Source organism: Toxorhynchites rutilus, chromosome 1, assembly GCF_029784135.1.
Source record: "Toxorhynchites rutilus septentrionalis strain SRP chromosome 1, ASM2978413v1, whole genome shotgun sequence".
NCBI lineage: Eukaryota > Metazoa > Arthropoda > Insecta > Diptera > Culicidae > Toxorhynchites > Toxorhynchites rutilus.
In genome coordinates this window covers 182,066,802-182,076,872 of record NC_073744.1, presented here as the reverse complement: position 1 = coordinate 182,076,872, position 10,071 = coordinate 182,066,802, and the positions used below count along the sequence as shown (strand labels likewise).

At 37.8% G+C, this 10,071-nt stretch overlaps 1 long non-coding RNA gene across 2 annotated transcripts; it reads left to right on the top strand.

Moving 5' to 3' along the window:
• The first annotated feature begins 5,479 nt into the window (after positions 1-5,479).
• On the top strand, positions 5,480-6,327 carry LOC129765038 (uncharacterized). Of its 2 annotated transcripts, none has more exons than XR_008741336.1 (3): positions 5,480-5,886; positions 5,948-6,021; positions 6,080-6,327. It is a non-coding gene; the product is annotated as an uncharacterized LOC129765038 (long non-coding RNA). The 2 variants fall into 2 exon arrangements; XR_008741337.1 differs by having other exon boundaries at positions 5,929-6,021.
• The last annotated feature ends 3,744 nt before the right edge of the window (positions 6,328-10,071 follow it).

Sequence of the window (10,071 nt, the reverse complement as noted above, 5' to 3'; positions counted from 1 at the left end):
TGTGGATGACATATTCGACGTCATCGTTTACCTGGGGAACGTAAAGTACGAGCATTCCATTCGGTAATTTGTAGAAAATTGCAGAATTTGAATCGTGCTTGCCAGGCGTAAATGCTCTGATTGAGTGAGTGATTTTCAGGCGTAAGCAAAATCTAAACCACAGAAAAATCACAATCGAGTTCCGATACTTGGAAAGAAATAACACAGATAGTGCATTTAGTTATTTAAACAGTGTTCATCATTTTATCCTTACAGTTATCCATCTCTTCCAGGACCACGGAGGGTTGTGTTCAGCATATCTCATTAGCATTTTTTATCGTGATTCACCATGCAACAACTAATCACCACCCTATGCCATCATCGCTCTATTAAATTACTGGTGGAGTGCACAAACAATACCCAACAATCAAACTAAACGGTCCTTTTTAGAACCTCCAAATTATTAACAAATAGATTATTAATGGAGTTTTACAAACATATCCAAAATCAATATGCAACAAAAAGCCTAACGTAATCCTACGTCATATGCGGTAGCAGACACAACTTTCCTGTAATTTTTTGTTCCTCATGTCTATGGACAGAAAGGTGTACTATTTAAAAAAAAACTTGTCGTTACAAGATTTTACAGAACCTACAACTCTCAAATAATTCAATGAATATTACGAACAATTGCCGTTAAGTGAGACAATCGGTTTTATTTCCGTCAGTGCAAATTCCACTTTTGAAAACAAGACTAGAGTATTCCCTTTTTTGAACAAGAAGCAGTCATGCTGCCATTTTTTGCAGCTCGCATAAAAAGACATATGCATAGAGATCATCCCAAGCAATACTCACATTGCGAAATCATCAAAAGAATATTGACAGCTCGACTGAATTGACAGCTTGAGCCCTTTCTATGTTGCCAACGCTCAATTTGTGATGGTTGGGATAGGGATGGCAGCCCACAAGTTTTTAAGATGTCATCTTGAATCCACAAAAAGGTTTTCAAAACTTGATCTTGAAATGTTTAGCAATATTCTTTACCAAAATATTTTGATTTTATAAACTAAAAACTATACTGTCTTATAGTGCAAAATGAAGAAAAGAAAGACCATTTTTGAAATCTGATCGTTGAACTTTATTCACGCCCTGCTTGTGTTGGAAACCACTGATGTCATAGATTAATGTAAAGTACATCTTCGACGTCTACCCAGTTAAATATAATTATACGAAAATCTTTTTTGCGAGTTTAGGCGCCACAAAAATCAAGAGAAAGGAAATCTTGGGATGAAATGTCTTTTTTTTCGCAAGCACAGACTTGTGAAAAAAAAATTATAGGAGGTTGTGTCCAAGACACGACCGCATTGTTGACGTAGAACTACGCTGCAGTTCAATTCAAGTCGCTTGTTCATACCTGCTATTTATAATGTTATTTTATAATGTTACGAAATTCTAGAAATAACCATTCTACCAGTCTGGTCGCCCTGAAATATTTTTTCTTGTTTGACGATTATTGTTTGATGATTCATTTTTGTCCTCGCAGAACAATATATACTCGAGATAAACGCAGTTATCATCATTAATGGAGAAAGTTTTGCTACGGGCAAGCAAAACCAAATCACATGCAAAATTCCAGAACGACATTTACTTTCTTGGTGACTAAATAAACGAAATAAACTCTTTCTGCTAATCTCAACAACCTCGAAAAGAGTAACACTGCTTCATTATGATCAAGATTAGCGCAAATATAATCCTAGTTGAAGGCATGTATGGGAAAATGGAAGCGCTTATAGTTTTCATGAATTTCAACCATTTACACACCATGGGATTGTAATGTATAGCATATCAAACAAATCTTAGGGAATTTCCGTTTTGTTTGGTATGTAAATCGCCAGAATCCGTTTGCGGCAAAAATAGTTATTAACGTTAACTTTATTTCATAAAAACGTGACATGTTTTCTGATTTGGCACCCTCAAAGAAAGTCGTAGTTCTACGTCAAAAATCAAAAGAAAGACGACATCTTTTACCTACTTGTTGTTTCGTTTGAGAAATTGGTTATATTTCCACAGCTAGCCCACACTCTAACCCCAATCTTACGACAACCATAGAAGAAAAAAATGTTCCGCCGTGAAGTCGGTTGCGGTCCGGTAATTTAATATTGTTATTAGCACTCCATTGTCGAAGTTTGCAGCTGTGGAAATATTTTTTTCCCTCCTACGTATCCTCGCACCGCAGCAATCAGGTGAAAGCCCGGTTTCAATTCATAATTTATTAATGTAGCCGTGGTATATCGCCATTGCTGCTGCTGCTGCTGTCGGTGACACTTTTGCGCCATTGTTCCCGCGAAATTGGATTTGCGCCAGCATCCGTGCCGATAGTATACGTATATAAAACCTACCGGATAATGGCACCCGGGGAACGACACTCAATTACCAGAAGTTGCATCTGGTGTCGTTGTTCAAATGGTGGGGGGAAAATACGATGCACGATTTTGCATTCAGGTATCATGTAATTTCTATGCATTTTAAACGACAGGTGAGCGGACATAAATATGACAGCGAATAGTTTTCACGCTGCATGCCGAAAAATCGAAAACCAAGAACGTGTTTTTGTTCGTACCCGTGCATTATCCGGAGATGATTAAATTCATAAATTTCCCATTTTCTTCCCTCTCGGGAAATGAATGTTCCCTCCTCCGGAGATGAATTTCGCCGCTCTAAAACCACACACAACCGACACAAAGACACATTAGCTTCTTCGGCCGCTTCGGCCATCCCCAGCGGAGGCATTCACGTGTGGGTGAGAAAACAGTTCCGGTTTCGTTCCGGAAAGCTAAACAAAAATTAGAATTTATTCGAAATAGTGTGGACATTAGTTTTAATTTCACTTTAATTTCCGCCTTTTCTTTGGCTGCTCCTTGCCTTGGACCGAACCGGGCAGACGGTTTCGTGGTCATTGTTTAGTGGGATGACGCTTTTTCGGAGACCGGGACACGGAGCCAGGCGGGTGGACCAAGGAACCAAGTCTTGGTGTTTCGTTCCGGACCGGTGGTGACGTTACAAATATGCTACACTCATCCTTATGGTGTGGTATGTAGTTTTGTGCAGTGGAAAGAAGCAAATGGCATTCGGCCGACCGGACAAAAAACTATTCCTGTGGATTTGCGAGAGCCGGATTCTGGAAACCGTAGGCGGAAGGGGAGGAGCGGTGTACGAGAAGAACTGCAGCAGAAAATTTAGATAGTGGTCCCTGATGTCGTATAAATTGCTATACTTTTTGGTCTCGCATCAGATACTTTCTTCCCCTCGGACTGTGTCCGGCTTCCCTTGGTTTGCAGGCTGTGCCGGGCAGCAGTCGGAAGAGTTGTTTACGGCTGTTTTGTTGCTCACACCGGGGCAGGAGACTGTGGCCCGGCAAAAAACCCAACGTCCAGAGTGGCGAAAATGAGAATTTGATGACGTTGGTAAGATATTTTTATGGTTGTGCGAAGAAGTTTGGGTCGGCGGTTTCTTGTGGCGGAATCTTTCGAAACGTGAAATTACGAAGGGGAAGGGTTGGAGGTTCTTAGAAAATGTCACTCGAAGCTGGATAGTTTTGGAATATTATTTCGGGCAATCTTGAGAGAAGCGATAATAATCACAAACATGAGTTTCTATCATATGGATCACTCACTGATGACAATACGATGACAACCTCACGCTTTATTGAACGGAAAAGAATTGAATTCATTCCAATTTTTCCCGAAGCCCTAAAGTGCCAAATACGACAGTGCGGTTGCTCTATTGAATAGTGCTTTACTTCATACCATACCAAACCATATACCATTCATTCACCATCGAATTAAGGTCATCAAACTTTTCATGAATCTTTAATATATACCGTTGACAAACTGAAGAAGTCATAGTTTGGCACGAAACTATCCACTAACATTTTCCCATCTTCCTGATTCCTCGTCTTTCGAAGCGATCCACAAATCTTCCCAATTATTGGTCTCTTCTTGTACATCTGAAAAATATGGCCGGTGCTGTAGAATGTCCCATTGAAGTATTTCCAGGTATGTTTTAACTACTCGAACAACATGCGGTCGAGCGTTGTCACGCAGAAACCCCTTATCGTGTCTTTGCTCATATTGCGGCTATTGCAGAACAACAGATCGACAAGAAATTGGAGACCTTCAAGACGGATAATGTTAAGCAATACAGTAACAAACGTTTCATAAAAAAAACCCTCAGAGATAGCGAAATACCAATGACCAAGTCCCCAAGTAAAATTGAATGGTTATCCGAACGATTAAGAACAAAGTACGCTGTTCGTCATGCCATGGACTCGATGGAAGCGAGCCGGGGTTCCTGTAGGACGAGCTGGATGATGAAATTTCTATGAAACAATCACTATACTTCGTTGACAATCGTAAGAAAACTTTGGTCAGCAGGTTGACCATACGAGAGTCAAGGTCTCTCATTTGTTGATCCCATCCTAATAACAGGACTTGTCCAAGTCTGAAAAATAGCTATTCGATTTTGCAATCACCCCCCGTTTGAATGAAAAAATCTTTTTCCCGCCAGTCATTTCTTCAAATTGGGGAACAAATAGTTTATAGCAAATAGTTTGAAACCTCGTCGAAATCGACGCGATAATGATGGCAGATGCCTTCATCAACATCCTGCGGTAAAATCAGAAGGTTTCGCTGATTCAGACCTCAGCCTTATTCAGCCTTAAAAAGAAGTTCGTATTTCAGCAGGACAACGATCCGAAGTTTACTGCCAAGAAGATCAAATCTTTCTTCGGTACTTATCGGTTCAAACCGCTGATGAAGCCATGAAGAACATGCTGGAGGAGTCTTTTTTCACATGAAGCATCTCGGAATTGCAAAGTACTGCGTTGAGTTACAGCTCGAGAAAACAACCAAGCAGTGCAAAATGAACTTCATGAGGGGTTCCGATGATCGCCAGCGAGATGTCACCGAAGACCGCCCAAAAGGGTGTCTAAATACGGGATGTTCTCTAGCAGGAGGAAATCGGATACTCATTGTATCTGGCTAAGAGCACCCATTTTTATCCCATTTGTTTATTTATTTAGGCTCATTAGCTTTTTACCTGTAACAGAGCCAGCTTTATGTAACAGGTGTACATTTGTGTATTGTAGTGTTTAACATTTCTTGTAAATATTCTGTTAAGTGTAATGTAGTTATTTTCAATGTTGTACATACACTTACTTTCTAGTTAATTTATTTATATATTTATTCACCCACTTTTGGTAGATTTATTTATTTCATTTATTTATTTATTTATTTATTATTTATTTATTTATTTATTTATTTATTTATTTATTTATTTATTTATTTATTTATTTATTTATTTGTTGGAGGAATTATTATGTTAATATAATTAAAATATTTAAATCACACTTGCCAAACTTCTGCTGAAACATAAGTACTCAGTACATATGAAACAGACTTTTTCCCGTCGATCATTGCACACGACGATGTTCATAACTTGCATGAAATCGTTGTGCTGTTGTACGCAACACAACATCTAAGAGCGAGGCAAAGCTCATGTTCCGCCACACCAATACAAGAGCGAGTAGCTTAAGCGACGCTAGCTTGAGTGGTCACTCATGCGCGAGGAAAATAAAGAAGCCAGGTTTCGTGGAAGAATCGCGAGAATTAGCTGACTCAACCTTGAAACAAAGAGCGGACAATTATGACTTGTTTAGCTGTAGGACTGGGGGTCTGGGGAAATTCGCGGTTCAAAAAGAACCTTATTGGCTTCGGCAAATATTGTTCTCCTGGAGGAAAGGGTTAATTGTTTGAAGCAACCGTCATACTTTTTGCTCGTTCACTTTGACCCAATCTGTGGAAGAGGCAGGAGTGCGATTTTGAAATCGCGTCGCGGTGTGTTTTTGAAGTAGGTTTCTGTGTTAAACGATTTCTTTAAAATGTGTAATAGTTGTTGCTTTTTTGTATAGGGAAAATTAACGAAGAAATTCAAATTTACCAAGGTTTCGTTAAGTGTCTGTGCTTTGAAATAAAGCTCCAAAAGGTAAAAAAAAATCAGCTTTACTTTGAAACTATAAAGCCAAACTTATAGCGTCGAACAGCCGTTCGACGGCGGTTTATTTAGGGTTGATTTCCTGAGAACCAACACATCCTTCGAGGCTCGGCACACCGCAGAGGACAACGTGACGCACTGCTGACCCCACGATCTGGAGTCAAAGTTCCCGACAAAGCCATTTCCGTCGGAAGGGAGTGCTACGCTATAACAGCACTCCGGGCAGAGCCAGTTTGAATTCAAACCGTGAGTACCCTAACCCGTTATAACATGCGCATGTGGGTGGGTATTTCTTATTGAACGGTAAATGATGATGCAGTGACCACCGAGAAAAAGAAGACGTTTAGGAAGAATAAACAATACGGTTAAATTCATGGAGACGCACGAGGGACACATTAGGGTAGACATTAGGATTGGGAAAGTATTGTGTTAAATAGTTAGGAATAAATGTTTATATGAGATATATGTATTTGGGTTAATTTTCTTTTGGAGAAACCGTTTTGCGTCTCGTATCGGGTATACTATAATTGTTGAATTTACATGTTTGGATTTACGTTGGAGTTTCACTTTTGCGCCTGAAGCGAGAGGTGATAAGTGGACAGCAAGGTAGTTGATTGTTTTCTTTTCCCCGGGTAGATCTGCGGATTTCCTCCAGATCTCTTTGGTGGCGGCCAAAAAGTCATAGGAACGTTATTGGGAAACACTTGGGGAAAGAGTCACTGTTCGAGCGATTCTTCAACCATTTTCAGAGGCTAGTTATAAGACTGGTCCTTTGCCGGGCAAATCTCGCGCGAGTGGTCCTCTTAGAGGTGGCGCTTAAGCCACTCGCCTTTAAAGAATCCCCGGAACAGTGGCGAAACCGTAGCTGGGAGTTCTGCACGCTACATTTTGGCGCCCAACTCATGTTCGAACCTACGCGTTTCATTTGATGTTGGCATTATTAGTCTGTGTGAATTTATTAGTTTCAATTTTATGGCAATTTTCATTGTGAATTTGTTGTATGTTATACGTTAAATACTTAAATATACTATATATAGTTCTGTTTCGTCTTGCGAAATATTTTTGTTCGGATAAAGCTGATATTTGAGTAACAGATTTGGGGAAACAGTGAATAATTCTGGCAGATCATTGTGTTTATTGAGTTATTGTTTTCGGAATTATTTATTAAAATTAAGTAGATTTTTGCATGTTATACTTATTAAAATACAAATAATTAATAATTTATTTTTCTAGAATATTCATAGAGTGTTGGTTCATTGAGATTTCGGTTTCTAAATTGGAAATAAGTGCATTACCAAATGCATGTTATTTATTAGAATTATTCATATTTATTATATTTATATATTTTTTATACAATATACAATTTTACAATAATTATAGTAGTGGTGAATTATTTTTGTATTGTTGGTGTCCAGAGATTAACATTTTCTGTATCATTATAATAAAAATAAATTTGAAAATAATATAGAACATTTCAAAATGACAATGAAAATGCCGTATGCTTCGCATCTGTTGGATGATGAAGTGGATTACGAGCTTAGGTTGAGAAATTATAGTGAAGAAATAAATAAAACATTAGATGCAAAACAACGTTTACTAAGAAGATTATTCCACAAAGATTCTAAAGAGAACCGCGAGTACCGTTCACCTTTCTCAATTGAGCAAGAATTTGACCTCATTGATTCTAGAGTGAACCAAATTAGATCAGCCGCTATAAAAGGACCAGATTCTAAAGCTATGTCACCTTACTAAAGGTAAACAATATCAAAAATTAAATAAAATACCAACAAAGAAAAGAAACATACTGTTTCATGGAAAATACATGAAATTAGCTTTTTAAAGCTATGTCACCTTACTAAAGGTAAACAATAAAACAAATCTAGTGAAAACACCAATAGGGAAATCAACCAAATCGTTTCATGGTAAACACATGAAACCAGTCATTGAAATGTTCAAGCTATGGTACCTCTTTGAAGGGAACAAAGCATTAATAAAATGCGAGAAACCAATGCTATTGCATAAATTCCTCCTCGTATAGCGAGTTGAGTGAAACGATTGAGCTATGTAAAGCTTTTTAGCGGACAATGCAGCATAAAGCTTGCGTAAAAACAGCCAACATATCCATTTGACTCCTCAGTACACTGAGTTGAGCCGTCCCACAAAAACAATATTTACTGGTGACGTTATGCGAGACTGTTTGGTTAAAAGAAAAATAAAGGTCTAATGACCATCGAAAATTTTTGGATTAATCTGAAAGGACAGACAATCCCAATACAAAAATTAAAAACCCTACCTATCAGATGATTCGAATGTTAGAATTAGTTTTCCTATCATAACCTATGTTAGTACTTACAATTAGTGTTAATTTTTTGAAAAGGATACAGCTTCAATGTCCTGGCAATGTCAGTCTTCTTTAATGGCGAATGCCTTCGCTTAACCAGCGAATCCCAATAGGTTCAAAGGTTGTGCATACCAGGCGCACATTTCGTTATTGCATGTTCTCTTTTTATTCCATATTTACATTGTCCGTATACATCCTGCAAAATACATAAAGAATCAATTCAGAGAACAAATTATGTAAATAAATACTCTCCCCGTAGAATCCGTTCTTCTAGGATTCTTCCTTCTATTTTTTCCAGTCGAAATTTAGCATCCAATGCTAGTTTGGTACGCCTTCTGTGCTTTTCCTTCCGTCGTATCCGTATGAATTCGTCATCTGTTTGTTTATTTTTGTTTTGACATTTCAACCCACTGCAAATTGTTAGGGCGTGCATAAGTCGGTGAAATATTTCGTATAACAGTTATACGGAAATATTTCAATACATCGAAATTCATTTTATCAAATAGAGATTTGATGTAGAATTTCGTTCGTTTAAGGTAGTTTTGCGTTTTGTGGCAGAAGTGGATATGTTTCTGATGTTGATATTCAGAGTAGGCCATTTCTTCACAAAACAGTTTGTGCGGTGAGTTTAGCAAAGAATATTGTTCTCAACGTAAGGATTGAGGTTTTCTGAGGCTGAATAAACCTGATTTGTTCTGGAGATTTGATTAGTTTTGGTAACAACTCGCTTCAGTGAATTCAGAGACGAATTCACGTAGAAGTGTGTTTGTTAGTGAAAGTGTAAGGTGTTGGACTTATGCCACCTGATACAAGCGGTAGGGAAAATCTGTCAGTGTTTTTCACGTTTCATAAATCTGTTTTTTTTTGTGAGTATAATTCTTTTTGGTAGACTTCATGTTTATGTTCCATATATATCAGTTCCGTAATACTTCATATTCCCTCAATGGAAGAAACAAGCATTCGCTGGAGACCAGAGTCGAAAGACGTTGAAGGTCAGTGGTAGACACGTTCTGTGATGGAGCGTGAACTATAAACAGAGGAGGAGTCAATCTAGGTTGATGATGATAACATATGACCCCGAATAGCTGTACTTCTGTTGTCTGTTGTTTTTGGGAAAAATTCTAAATTTCGTATGCACTTACGAAAATTTAGTTGATTTCATTCAACTAAATTTTCGTAAACTAAGCATGGAGTGATGTAACAGGTGTACATTTGTGTATTGTAGTGTTTAACATTTCTTGTAAATATTCTGTTAAGTGTAATGTAGTTATTTTCAATGTTGTACATACACTTACTTTCTAGTTAATTTATTTATATATTTATTCACCCACTTTTGGTAGATTTATTTATTTCATTTATTTATTTATTTATTTATTATTTATTTATTTATTTATTTATTTATTTATTTATTTGTTGGAGGAATTATTATGTTAATATAATTAAAATATTTAAATCACACTTGCCAAACTTCTGCTGAAACATAAGTACTCAGTACATATGAAACAGACTTTTTCCCGTCGATCATTACACACGACGATGTTCATAACTTGCATGAAATCGTTGTGCTGTTGTACGCAACACAACATCTAAGAGCGAGGCAAAGCTCATGTTCCGCCACACCAATACAAGAGCGAGTAGCTTAAGCGACGCTAGCTTGAGTGGTCACTCATGCGCGAGGAAAATAAAGAAGCCAGGTTTCG